The sequence below is a fragment of the Arachis hypogaea genome, chromosome 1 (genome assembly GCF_003086295.3).
Source record: "Arachis hypogaea cultivar Tifrunner chromosome 1, arahy.Tifrunner.gnm2.J5K5, whole genome shotgun sequence".
NCBI classification, from domain to species: Eukaryota; Viridiplantae; Streptophyta; class Magnoliopsida; order Fabales; family Fabaceae; genus Arachis; species Arachis hypogaea.
Genome location: NC_092036.1, coordinates 25,125,452 through 25,137,793, shown reverse-complemented (window position 1 = coordinate 25,137,793; position 12,342 = coordinate 25,125,452). Strand labels below are relative to the sequence as shown.

Sequence of the window (12,342 nt, the reverse complement as noted above, 5' to 3'; positions counted from 1 at the left end):
CCTTAAAAAAACAATACAGGTAAACAATTTTTAGTCAGGTAATACAATTACAATTAATAATTACTAATTTTATATTTTTTTAAAAATAAAATTAAATAATTATTAATTAATAAAAATTAATTAATATAAAATATGATTTAAAAATATTTATTAATTTATTGTTACCAAATGGAATTATTTCTGCAATCTATCTACTTAATATATTAAAACTAGGTTTTCTTCCATCTAATAAGGGTGGCGTGTCGATCTCTCATGAGTTCGTTTTTCCTCCAAAACGAATGAAATTTTTCATCTATTCTAAATTATTTTATAAAAAATACCTTTATTATAATTATATTATTATATTATAATTAATATTTAATGAATAATATATAATTATACTAATTTAGAAACATATCTTCATTATAATTATATCAAATCAATATTTAATGCACTATTAAACTACTTATCAAGTATAATGCGTAATTACTGTACATAATAAAAAATTGTCTTAATAATAAGTAATTTACATATTTATTTTTGTTTTACTAAGGTCTATAAATAGTATTTTTCTGTGGTACATGAATCTAAATTTGAGAGTCAGCTCATAATTTTATATTTAGTATTTCTTTTTTTACTATTTCATAGAATAAGAATGTATTCTTCGTTTTTTATTAAAGTTGGTCCTTTTAAGGTACAATTTATAATTTTTTATAATATTTTTCATATACTCATTCTATTATATTATTCTTTTAATAATTTATTAATTGTTGTTACTCTAAGTTATTCTTATCGTCTAATGTTCCAGTTCGATTGTCTTTTACCACAATTGTTTACAATGCATCACATCCATGAAATAACTCATCGAGTTATCTTCACTGATTCAGGTTCCAACTACATGGATGTAAGCGTTCAAAGAAGGGGCAATAATCTCTACTTTATCGAAGGATGGTTGGATCTACTCACCTATTATGACCAGCCTAATGGAATGTGGTTAAGGTTAGCTTTCTTGGGAGGAGCTCGATTTTTTATTGAGGAATTGCATTCACGGAACTTTATAGGGCAAGTTCAAGTTCCATCCCCTCCATGCTTTTTACGTCTGTCCAAAAATCTTCGAAGTGGAGCACATAATGAGATTGAATTCCCTTAGTTTAAGTTCAGTTTTGCTAAATTCGTGACAAATTCGGATATGCAATTTCAATGATTGGTAATATATTTAAATTTTTTTATTTTAAGTTGTTCATTATTAGAATAATTTTATAACATATTGTGATTTTTTTCAGAAATTACCGGCTTTCTTTTGCATGCATGCAATGCCATTGAGAGGAATAAGGGTTAGTTTAGTTTCTCGGTGTGGCAATTCTATACCTTGCCGCATTGCATGGATAGCGGATGATGAAGCTTATTTAACAAGAGGATGGTTTGAATTTGCACGAATTCTAAATTTTGATATTTACGATGTTATTTCAGTTGGTTATTGTTACGAGAATGACTCTATACTATATGTGACTAAGAACTAGAATAGATTCAATATTGTTTAAGTAATTTGATTTTAATATTAGTATTTAATTAAATTATAATTAAAAAATTTTAAATTGTTACCTCAATTTATTATATATTATGAGTATTTTTTATGGATGTACTATTTTTAAATAATTTAATAATTAATAAAATGAAGTGGTGTCAAATATATTATTTAAGTTTATTTTTATCCTTTATTTTTTTATTTATATTTTCATTATATTTGACAAAAAATCTCTACCTAAACATATAGTTTTCGTTGACCTAAACACAATTTAGTTGCCAATAAAAACTGATTTATCTATAAAAAATAATGAAACATGTATCTTTTGATATTATATTAATATAGTAAGTAGACATTATGATATAATAATATCTTTAATTGTATTATAATTAGCTCATAGATAATGTATGATTATATTATTTTAGGAAAATTTTTTATTATAATTATATCAAATTAATATTTAATTATGATAAAATATGTTAATTATAATTATATCATAAAATTATAATAATTACGATAATTATGTTATATATTTTAATCATTTATGTAAGTAAATAAACTAGAAAACAATCAAATCAAATCATGACGGTAAATAAATAATATAGAATAATATTATACATTTAATTTCATTATAATTAACTCATGAATAATGTATGATTATATTATTTTAGAAAAATATTTTTATTATAATTATATCAAATTAATATTTAATATATTATTTAAATCTATTTTTTATATAACAATAATATTATATATATTTATATATCACTTTTTTAAACTCATTCTTACAAATATTGGCATATAATTAATATAGATAACATATATACTTAATAAATATCTTTATTAAATTAATTATAACGATTAATACTGTAAAACCCGGTTAATTAACGGCTAATTAACCCATAAATGAGAATTTATTCTAGAAAGCCTAAAATGTGATTTTTATGGCTAAATGTGATAGGGGAGACTGAGACGAGAATTTCGGTACCAATTTTATAGAATTCGGACCAAGATTGGACCGAACGGGCCAAACCGGGCCAACCGGACCCAAAGTGGGCCCTTGGCCCAACATAACTTAACCAAAACCCTAGTTTTCAGCACTCTCTCTCCTCATTACACACCAAAACACGCTGAATTTAGAGAGAAGGGGAGGAAGAACACTCTCTCAACTTCCTTCTCTCACTTGATCTTCAAATCACCATAACTTTTGATCTAGAGCTCCGATTGCCGCCCCGTTTGCGGCCACGCGTTCACCGCGGAGAGCTCTACAAAACCCATACCATCAATCTTGAGGTAAGCCACAAGTTTCTGTTCGAAATCTCAGCCCCTATTTTCGAGTTTCATGGGTAAAATGTTGAGATTTTGGGTTCTTTGATGTTATAGGACCCAACACTCTTGAAGGAGAAGGTTAATCTTGTCTCCTTGGACCTTGGGTGAGGTAAGGTTCTTGACCCTAGTGTAATTTTGTGATTTTATGATGTTTGGGTTTTGAGATGTTGTGTATGGGTATGATGGTTGTGGCTTAGGTTGTGTATATGTGAATATTGGAGCTTGATTGGTGACTTTGAAAAGCTTGGAAAGGGTTTGGTGGTGCAAAATCTGTTCTTGGAGGTGTTGAGGCCTTGAGAACTTGTGGATAAGTGGTTTGGAAGTGCTCCGGGTGAGCTTGGGAAAATCGGCTAAGGTATGGTTTCGGTTTCCCGTATCTAATATGTAATGTGGTAGGAAATACTTAGGCTAGAGGCCCTAAGATAGGCATTGAATGGTTGATGTTGTTGAATGATTGAGATATATGATGTGGTCATATATGTGACGATGATTATTGATGCCTTAATGGTATGGTGTATGAGAAGTATGCATGTTGTGATATATGCTTGATAATTGGTTATGGTTGAATTGTGGGTTGAACCATGTTGATGGTGAGTATGATGTTGATTGTGTACCATAATAATTTATTGGAATTGGTGTTGTTGATAATTGGCATGAGGAATAGTATATGATATGTCAATATGTTTGAATTTGAGCCACTTGGGAGAAGTGGGGTAAAATGATGAGGTAGTGATTTTGTATATCGTGGTAATGTGTCAATGTGTGAGTTGAGGAGGCTTGATGTTGAATTTGATACATTTTGATTGATTTCAAAGAAAAGGGATGAAATTGACATGTTTTGATTGATTTTGGAAAGAGTTGAAAATGGTTTGTTTTGAAAATGGCATATTGTGGTTTTGTATGAAAATATGGTTTTTGGGCATACTTTGACGGGACATAACTTGGACTACGGATCCCCGTTTTGTACCAAATCTGTTTAGAAATGAAATTGGATCCGGGATGTCCATGCCGTTCGAAGAACGGGTGAAAAACGATTTAAAATGAGGAAGTTATGTCCGTTGGAAGATTGGGGTGAAAATCTGTGAATTCTGCAGCTTTTAACTTAGAAAAATTTTAGCAGAATCACCCCTTGCGCGTAGGCGCACCTGGCGCGTGCGCGCCGATCTTCCGAAAAGTGCCATCCACGCGTACGCGTGATGTGCGCGGGCGTGCCGATTGTGCTGCACCCAATGCCCAGCCATTTTCCAGAGACTTATGCCAGAACTGTGCCAGTGTTGTGCCTGGGGCACGAGAACACCCACGCGTACGCGTGGTTGACGCTTACGCGTCGATTGGCATGTTTTTAATCCACGCGTTAGCGTGCATGACGCTTGCGCGTCGATAAGTTTTTGGAGGCCGCCCACGCGTGCGCGTGGAGTGCGCGTGCGCGTGGCCCTATTTTCATCCCAAAGTTGATTTTTGAGTTTTTAAAAGCCAAATCTCATACTTCTAAGCATCCGATCTCACCACTTATATCTTAAATCATTATGATATGTCTAGCTATGAGAGAAGGAGCTAGTGGATGTGGTAACTTGCGAGTGAAGCAAGGGAAAATGAATAATCAATGAGGATCATTGATGATTATGTGAGATGTGGAGGATGGTGGTGGAAGTGCTTGTTATGCCATTGGCCGAAGGGCCGTAATTGTTTGTGAATTGGCTGGTTATGGATTTAACCGTGAGCCGGATGGCTGATATGGATGTTGATCCATGGATGAGAATTCATGCATGTTTATGCTGAATTATTGATAATTGTGATTTGCACTTCCACTATCGGAGTTACGAGTTTCCCTGGGTAGTAGCAGTGGCTAGCCACCACGTGCTCCAGGTTGAGACTTGATACTCTTTTGACCCTATGTCATAAGTGTGGCCGGGCACTGTGAAAGACCCGGATGAGCTCGCCCCCGTATATATTCACCAGTGAGGGTGATGGATATAGATCATGATTATGATCAAGTTTATGACGAGTACAACTCGAGTTGGGGATGCATGACAGAGGGACAGTCCAATGGTTAGCTACCAGGACTTGTCGGGTTGGCTCTATAACCGACAGATGATATCATCAGCCACTAGGGACAGGCATTCATCATATGCATACTATATGAATTGTTTGAGATTGCCTATTTGACTGCATATAACTTGCTAATTGTCTAAATGTCTTACTTGCTCCTATTTGTATATTCCTTGTTTGATATAACTGTGTTTGCTATATTACATCCTGCTGGTGGTTGGGAGGTCTGAAGGAATTGGAAAGGGAAGTATTAGTTAGACTGAAGAATCTTTAGTCAGATACCCTTATATGGTTTAGCTTGTTTGTAAGCTTTGATATTAATTGGAGGAAGTCCTAGGATTGCCTTTGGCTTTCCTCCATTATTATGTATTATATATGTGGAAGCTGTTACCTGCTGGGAACCTCTGGTTCTCACCCATGCGGATTTTGTGGTTTTCAGATGCAGGACGTGAGGTTTCCCGTTGATGCATGCTGGAGACTTCTAGATTGCGAAGATTCCTTGTTCTTGGGGGCTATGATTTTGGTTTATATGTTTTGCTAGATACTTTTATCTCCATTAAATAATACAAACTGTGATGACTCCTCTTGTGGGAGATTTTGGAGAATAGGTTTTATGTATTTGTGTCCCTTTGGGTTTCCTTTGGGGTTTTCCTTATTTTATCATATGTATATATTGTTGTGCTCGGACCGGTTATCTTCGCAGCCGGATTTTGAGTCTTGATATTCCTGTTTTTGACACTCCTCTGTTTATATATAATTTCGCGTTGGTTATCCTTGTTCGTTACGTATCGATCGGAGTGTTGCGCGTTAAGGTTGCGGTTTTTGTTTACCCCTTTTTTCTACAAAGGCTCCTAGTTATAATCAATTATTCATACTACTATACGTACTAAATTTTTATTTTAGAGGTCGTAATACCTTGCCATCTCTGAATTATGACTTAAGCATAAGACTCTGTATGGTAGGGTGTTACAAATACAAGATAATCTCATAAGTATAACCTAATTATAGCAAAAATTTTCATAAAAATAATTGACTACTAATTTAAATATAATTGATATAGTTAAATTGATACAACCGATAAGATTGAAAATATGTAGCAATTATAGCAATTATTATATCAATTATAATAATAATTCACGTGACTTCATATACAGTAATTTTTGAATTATAATTGTCACATAATTATACTTGAATATTATTTAATTTTAGATATTTTATAGGTAATATTCATTATCACATGAATTATCATCATTACTCAATAATAATAATAATAATAATAATAATAATAATAATAATAATAATAATAATAATAATAATAATAATAATAATAATAATAATAATAATAATAATTTTGAATTTATATAATTGATATAATTGATATAGTTCTAATTCTTATTCGTATGTAATAATTTTATTAGTACGTATTCACAGTTTTAATCAATATATAATAATAATAATAATAATATTATATGGATATAAAATTAATTAGTTAACAAATTGAATTTAGCTTATGAATTTTTATTTTCTACTCAAATGTTTAATCATTAGTGATTTTATTTTTTATATTTACAATAAATTTTGACTATAAAAAAAATTAGTTTTGATTGTTTCCTATTTTATTTATTTACGGTCATAATTAAATTTGACATAATTATAATAATATAAAGCTGCTTCATATATAGCAATAATATTATAGAAAATATTATTGCACGATTGTACAATAAAAAATAATCATATATATAAAACGAAATAATTATAACAAAAAAAATTAATACATGTGATTTAAATATTTTTAATAGCTGGTAACATGGAGTTTAACAAAATATAATTCATATATTTTTTATTTATGTATATGTATATAATTATTTATATATATATATATATAATTATTTAACAAAATTAATATATACGTATATATAAATAAAAAATTATTATAATTTCTGAAAATTATACATGAATTTTTTTTCTTAAATAAATTTATTCTAATTATATTACAATTAGCTCATGAATAATGCATGATTATATTAATTTAAGAAAATATCTTCATTATAATTATATCAAATTAATATTTAATGAGTTATTAAACTACTTATAAATCATCGATATTTTTAATCATTCTAATTATATCAATTGATATAGTTCTAATTCTCATTCAAGTGCAATAATTTTATTAAGAGATAATTGATGCACACATTAATAGTGACCATTTAATTTGATATCAATTAGTGGATAATAATAATAATAATAATAATAATAATAATAATAATAATAATAATAATAATAATAATAATAATAATAAAATCTACTCGGTACATGCATTATATTTTAAAAAAGTAAAATATATTTTAAAAAATTAGAGTATTAATAATCAATTATGATTAATATCAATATCAATAATTAGTTTTTATAATTATTTTTTGTACTACTAAAGGCTACATATAGTATTTTTTTTGTAGAATAAAAAAGGTTGTGATTCATAACATTTTTGTAAAGTTATATCGTATGGACATAAGATTAATTAGATAACAAATTGAATTTTAATTAATATATTTTATTTTCTGCTCATATTTTTTCATTAATTATTTTACTTTTTATATTTATAGTAATATTGAATGTAAAAAAGAAAAAAATAATATTGAATGTTATCTATTTTATTTATTTAGATTCATAATTAAATTTGATATAATTATAGCAAGTATCTAGGATTAATAATAACATGATAGTATAATTTTAAGTTGTATAATATAATAAAAAAATGTAGCAATTTATGTATGCTTCCTATATAGCAATAATATTATATATATTTATATATCTCATCTTTTAGCTCTTTCCTAAAAATATTAGCATATAATTAATGTCGATAACATATATATTTAGTAAGTATCTCCATTGAAAATATTTGTTAACTATTACCGTGTATAATTAGTGTGTGTATATATATAAGGATTAATAGTGAATTGTTACAATTATTTATCATCTAGAAAATTCATACCTCAGACATAGAATTTCTTCTGTTTATTATTTTTTATACCTAATGGATACTAACTACAATTCTATCAACAGTATTACCTATGATAGATTATGTAATGAAAAAATTTGAAAAATAAAGACAAAAATTATAAGGTTATGAAAAGTCTCATCCAAATTTGACAAGAACAACACAACTTATATAGAAATGGTTCTTATGGATGATAAGGTAAGTTGATTATTTTCCATGATTCTTTCAAGTGATGCTAGGTCCATTTTATAAATATTTTTTGTTTAGATTTTAAGTTTATTTAATAAATAAATCCTTGCACAAATTAAAGACAGTGCGATTTTATAGATTTATAAGTGAGTGCTAATAGCCTTTATATTTAATTTGTTTTAGAGTGTGATAATAGTCAATATATTTATTGGTAGATTTAACTAGTACTATATTATTTATGATCACATTCAGTATATATGTTTGATTTATTGAAGAAAGTAAATTATTAAAATCGATTAATAATTATTTTAGAGGTAATCCAATTAATACTAAATTTAAAAAAAACAAACAATATATACCGGATTTTTTTATTAATCAAATTATTATAGTTTAAATTAATTTTAAAAAATAATTTAAAATTATAATTTCAATCTTATCACGCAAGGGTGATTACACTTGTTTCTCCTATAAGCTAGTTATAACCCTACGATCACATTATGCATGGTAATTTGCAATCGACATCACCTAAATAAGATTAATCTGACTTTGTTGCCTTATCATCATAATTAGCCTGGTTAATAAGTATGGTAAGTAGAATCGATCCTCTAAATATTTAATATTTAATAATTAACAAAAAGAAACTACCTCCATTTTAAGAGTCATAATTAATTAGATTTTTTTATTTAAATCAATTAAATATTTATTTACATAATTATGCAACGTATAAGATATTTATTATTATATATAATGTGTCATATCTAAGATACATTGAGATTCCATGCTAATAAGCTATATCTCGAATAATATGTACTCGTGATAAGTAACGATCATTTTTTAACATAACCCAAATGCATTCAAGATATATAATAAACACTATTCGAGTGGCGAACATCCAAAATATGGTAGAAGATTTTTCTACTCTCAGCATCCAAGATCAGCATAATTGTGCCTATATATAGAGTGCAAATAAGATGTTTTTGGCATTTGGAAACATTTTGAAAAATGTTAGAGAGTTTCTTTGCACATTTTTTAAATTCTCTCAAGTTTTCAAAGCATATAACATGCCGATAATACGTGCGCTTAAGAGACATCACCCGTTTGAATGTGATGTTGCACCTAACCGATGCATTAGATATGCGATTTTGAAGTTAGTTTGTCTTCCAATTTTTTTTACTATATGTGGGGATTATTAAATTATTTAGATAATTTTAGTTAAATTGCATGTATATAGTAGAATATTAAATTTAATTTATTTAAAAAACATTTTAGATTATTTTAATTCAATTAATTAGTTGACATGTTAGGAGATTTTGATTTAGTTAATTAAAGACATTAGAATATTAATATTTTAGATTATTTTAATTTAATTAATTAGTTGTCATATTAGGATATTTTTATTTAGTTAGAAGACATGTTAAAATATTAATATTTTAGAAATAAAAGTTAATTAATGTACTTATTGAGTCTCACTTCTCACTACTTCTGAACTTATTGAATTAGATCAAGTTTTACTAGGTAATGGAATAGATACTCGTATCTTTCGTATAAGTCATGGTCTTGTTTCTCTTGATAATTCATAAAAAATTCTTGCTTAAAAATCTTATTTATGCACCTAAAACATCTCATTAGTGTACAAAAACTTGTTGAGGATAATAACTGGTTTTTTGAGTTCTATGTTAACTATTATTGTTATGTTAAATTTGAGGACGCTCATTATATTGTGATCAGAGAAAAGCTTAAGAATGGAGTGTACCAATTTCAACATGTAATTATAGTTAAATTCCATGATGCTAATTGTGATTCTTTGATATCTGTTGACTTTTCTTGTGTTAAAAGTAATTCTGTAAAGATTGTTTTATCTGTTTTACCTATACACTATAATTCTTTAGTTTTTTATTCTTCTTTTTCATCTGATCCTCGAGTATTCAGTGTAAAATGATCTTCTTTTTCTCTTTGGTATGATAGGTTAGAACACCTTGCAACCAAGACAGTAAATATTTTTGTATGGCTAAAATGCATACATTACTTTTTGTTAGGGATGATTAATAATTTAATATGCCTCTTGAAATTATCTATATTGATGTTTTGGTCCATCTTCAACCTTATCTCATCATTTTTTAGTTATTTTATTTCTTTTATGGATGCCTATATAACTATATAAGATACACTTTTATTCTCTTGCATTTTAAGTCTCAGATTTTTCAAGCTTTTGTATAATTCAAAAATCAAATTGAAAATCATGCTAGCCTTCACATCAAAGCTTTGTAATCTTATATGAGAAGAGAATATCTCTCACAATTCTTTGTTAAATTTTTAGCTCAGAGTAGTATATCACACAAGTTTAGAATGTAACATCCTAATATTCAAATCCTTATGCTCGAATCATAAGTCAATGATATTACGGTGGTACGATTCTCAGGTGGATCTTTAATATATAAATATAAGTATAATTGAAAGGAGTATTAATCAAGGAGCCTGAAAAGAGTAAAATAAAATCGCGAAGACGTATCACTCACGTTTCGACAACAAAAGATAATCCGTGAAGTCGAAAAACTAGGATACAGTATGAAAGTAATTGACAACAGAGCCTCCTAATCTCTCCCAAAGAAACATAAGAGCCTCAATAGGCAAATTCAAAGAGTTCAATACATAATATAGTTCTTCAAAATAAAGATGGAGAGATTCTAAACAAAACATAAAGTAGAGAAAATAAAGATCTTTGCCGTCTTTCAGACGAACCACAGCTCACCTCTGAGCACCTGGACATGTATCTGAAAAACAAGAGATATATACGGAATGAGAACTCCGGGCCCATGGGTTTTTGGTACGGTAAAAGTGCCAAATAAATACAGTGCACTGCAACAAGAACTCACTAAGCATCCTAAACTTCTTTCCATCAAGCATTCACCCTATGTTCTCACTAATTCATGAATAGGCAACTGTCATAAGGGAAGGCTAAATCTAATTCATCTTTCTCGTGCTCCTCAACTTTCTAACTCTCCAACGAATCAGAATCAGAATCATAAGACAAAACCATCACCAGTTATTCTGTCTCAGCAATTCTATATCAATACATCATATCCTCACCTGGAGCAAGTGAAATCACTTCACTGCATCTACCCAGAGAGCTCAAATTCATCTCATCCAACAATTATCGTCATTATTCAAGTACATCATCAGCTCATCTCATCAAGCATAGCCCTCAACGTCCACCGACACCAGCATGAGGGACCTCTCAGTTGTATAAACACAAGTAATACAGACAAGTAATGCACAATTAAAGTACAAGTAGAGCAAGTAACACATAATTAGGTAATATAGCATATATGATATAGCAATCCAAAACAAGTAGGCAAACCCAAACAATTCAAACATATACAAATGATGAATGCATGCCCTATGGCTAATGATATCATCTGTCAGTTATATAAACAACCCGACACGTCCTGGTAGCTAACCATTAAACAGAAACACCCATTGCGGAGCAAGTAGGTTTGAGCTACAACCCCCTTGCTACTACCCGCTCAACTCAAAGCTAGTGGAATAACCACTACTGCGGCTACTACCCAGGCAGGTATTTAAAAGCTCAACCTAGAGCAAGTGGAATAACCATTACTGCCGCTACTACCCAGGCGTCACAATCTCTGATTTGAAGCAAGTAGGACGAACCACAACCCTTGCTACTACCCAGGATTTCAAAACATACAATCATTCAGTTCAGAATCAATCATCATTGTAATCAAATCTCAAACATTAACCTGGAGCAAGCGGGACGAACCACCACCCTTGCTACTACCCAGGTATCACAAATACACATTTATTCAAAATCACCCTTCATTAATATTAATTCTCAGACAAAGACCCGGAGCAAGCGGGACGAACCACAACCCTCGCTACTACCCAGGTATCACAAATACATTCATTCAAAACTCCATAATTAAACTCATTTATCATAATCATCCTTTTTCGTCTCATACCCGGAGCAAGTAGACAATGCCACTACCTACTACCCGGGGTCACATATCACATTCAACATTTTTTATCATTATTCATTTAACACATTAATCATCTACATATACATACTCAGCCATAATTCAATGCTCATTACAGCTATCCGACTCATGACATACACAACACTTGCACCATCACCCTCAATAATTCATACAATCACCATTAATCATCATTCATCATTGATTCTCACTTTTCTTCATCCACAAGTTACAACATGCCCTAACTTCTTTTCATTACTAGGCATACTATAAGTATTGAGGAC

General features: G+C 29.6%; 1 long non-coding RNA gene across 1 annotated transcript; it reads left to right on the top strand.

Annotated features, from left to right (window-relative positions):
• The first annotated feature begins 2,604 nt into the window (after positions 1-2,604).
• LOC140183934 (uncharacterized) lies at positions 2,605-5,653 on the top strand. Its single transcript, XR_011880508.1, has 4 exons — positions 2,605-2,797; positions 2,888-2,942; positions 3,031-3,188; positions 5,322-5,653. It is a non-coding gene; the product is annotated as an uncharacterized lncRNA (long non-coding RNA).
• The last annotated feature ends 6,689 nt before the right edge of the window (positions 5,654-12,342 follow it).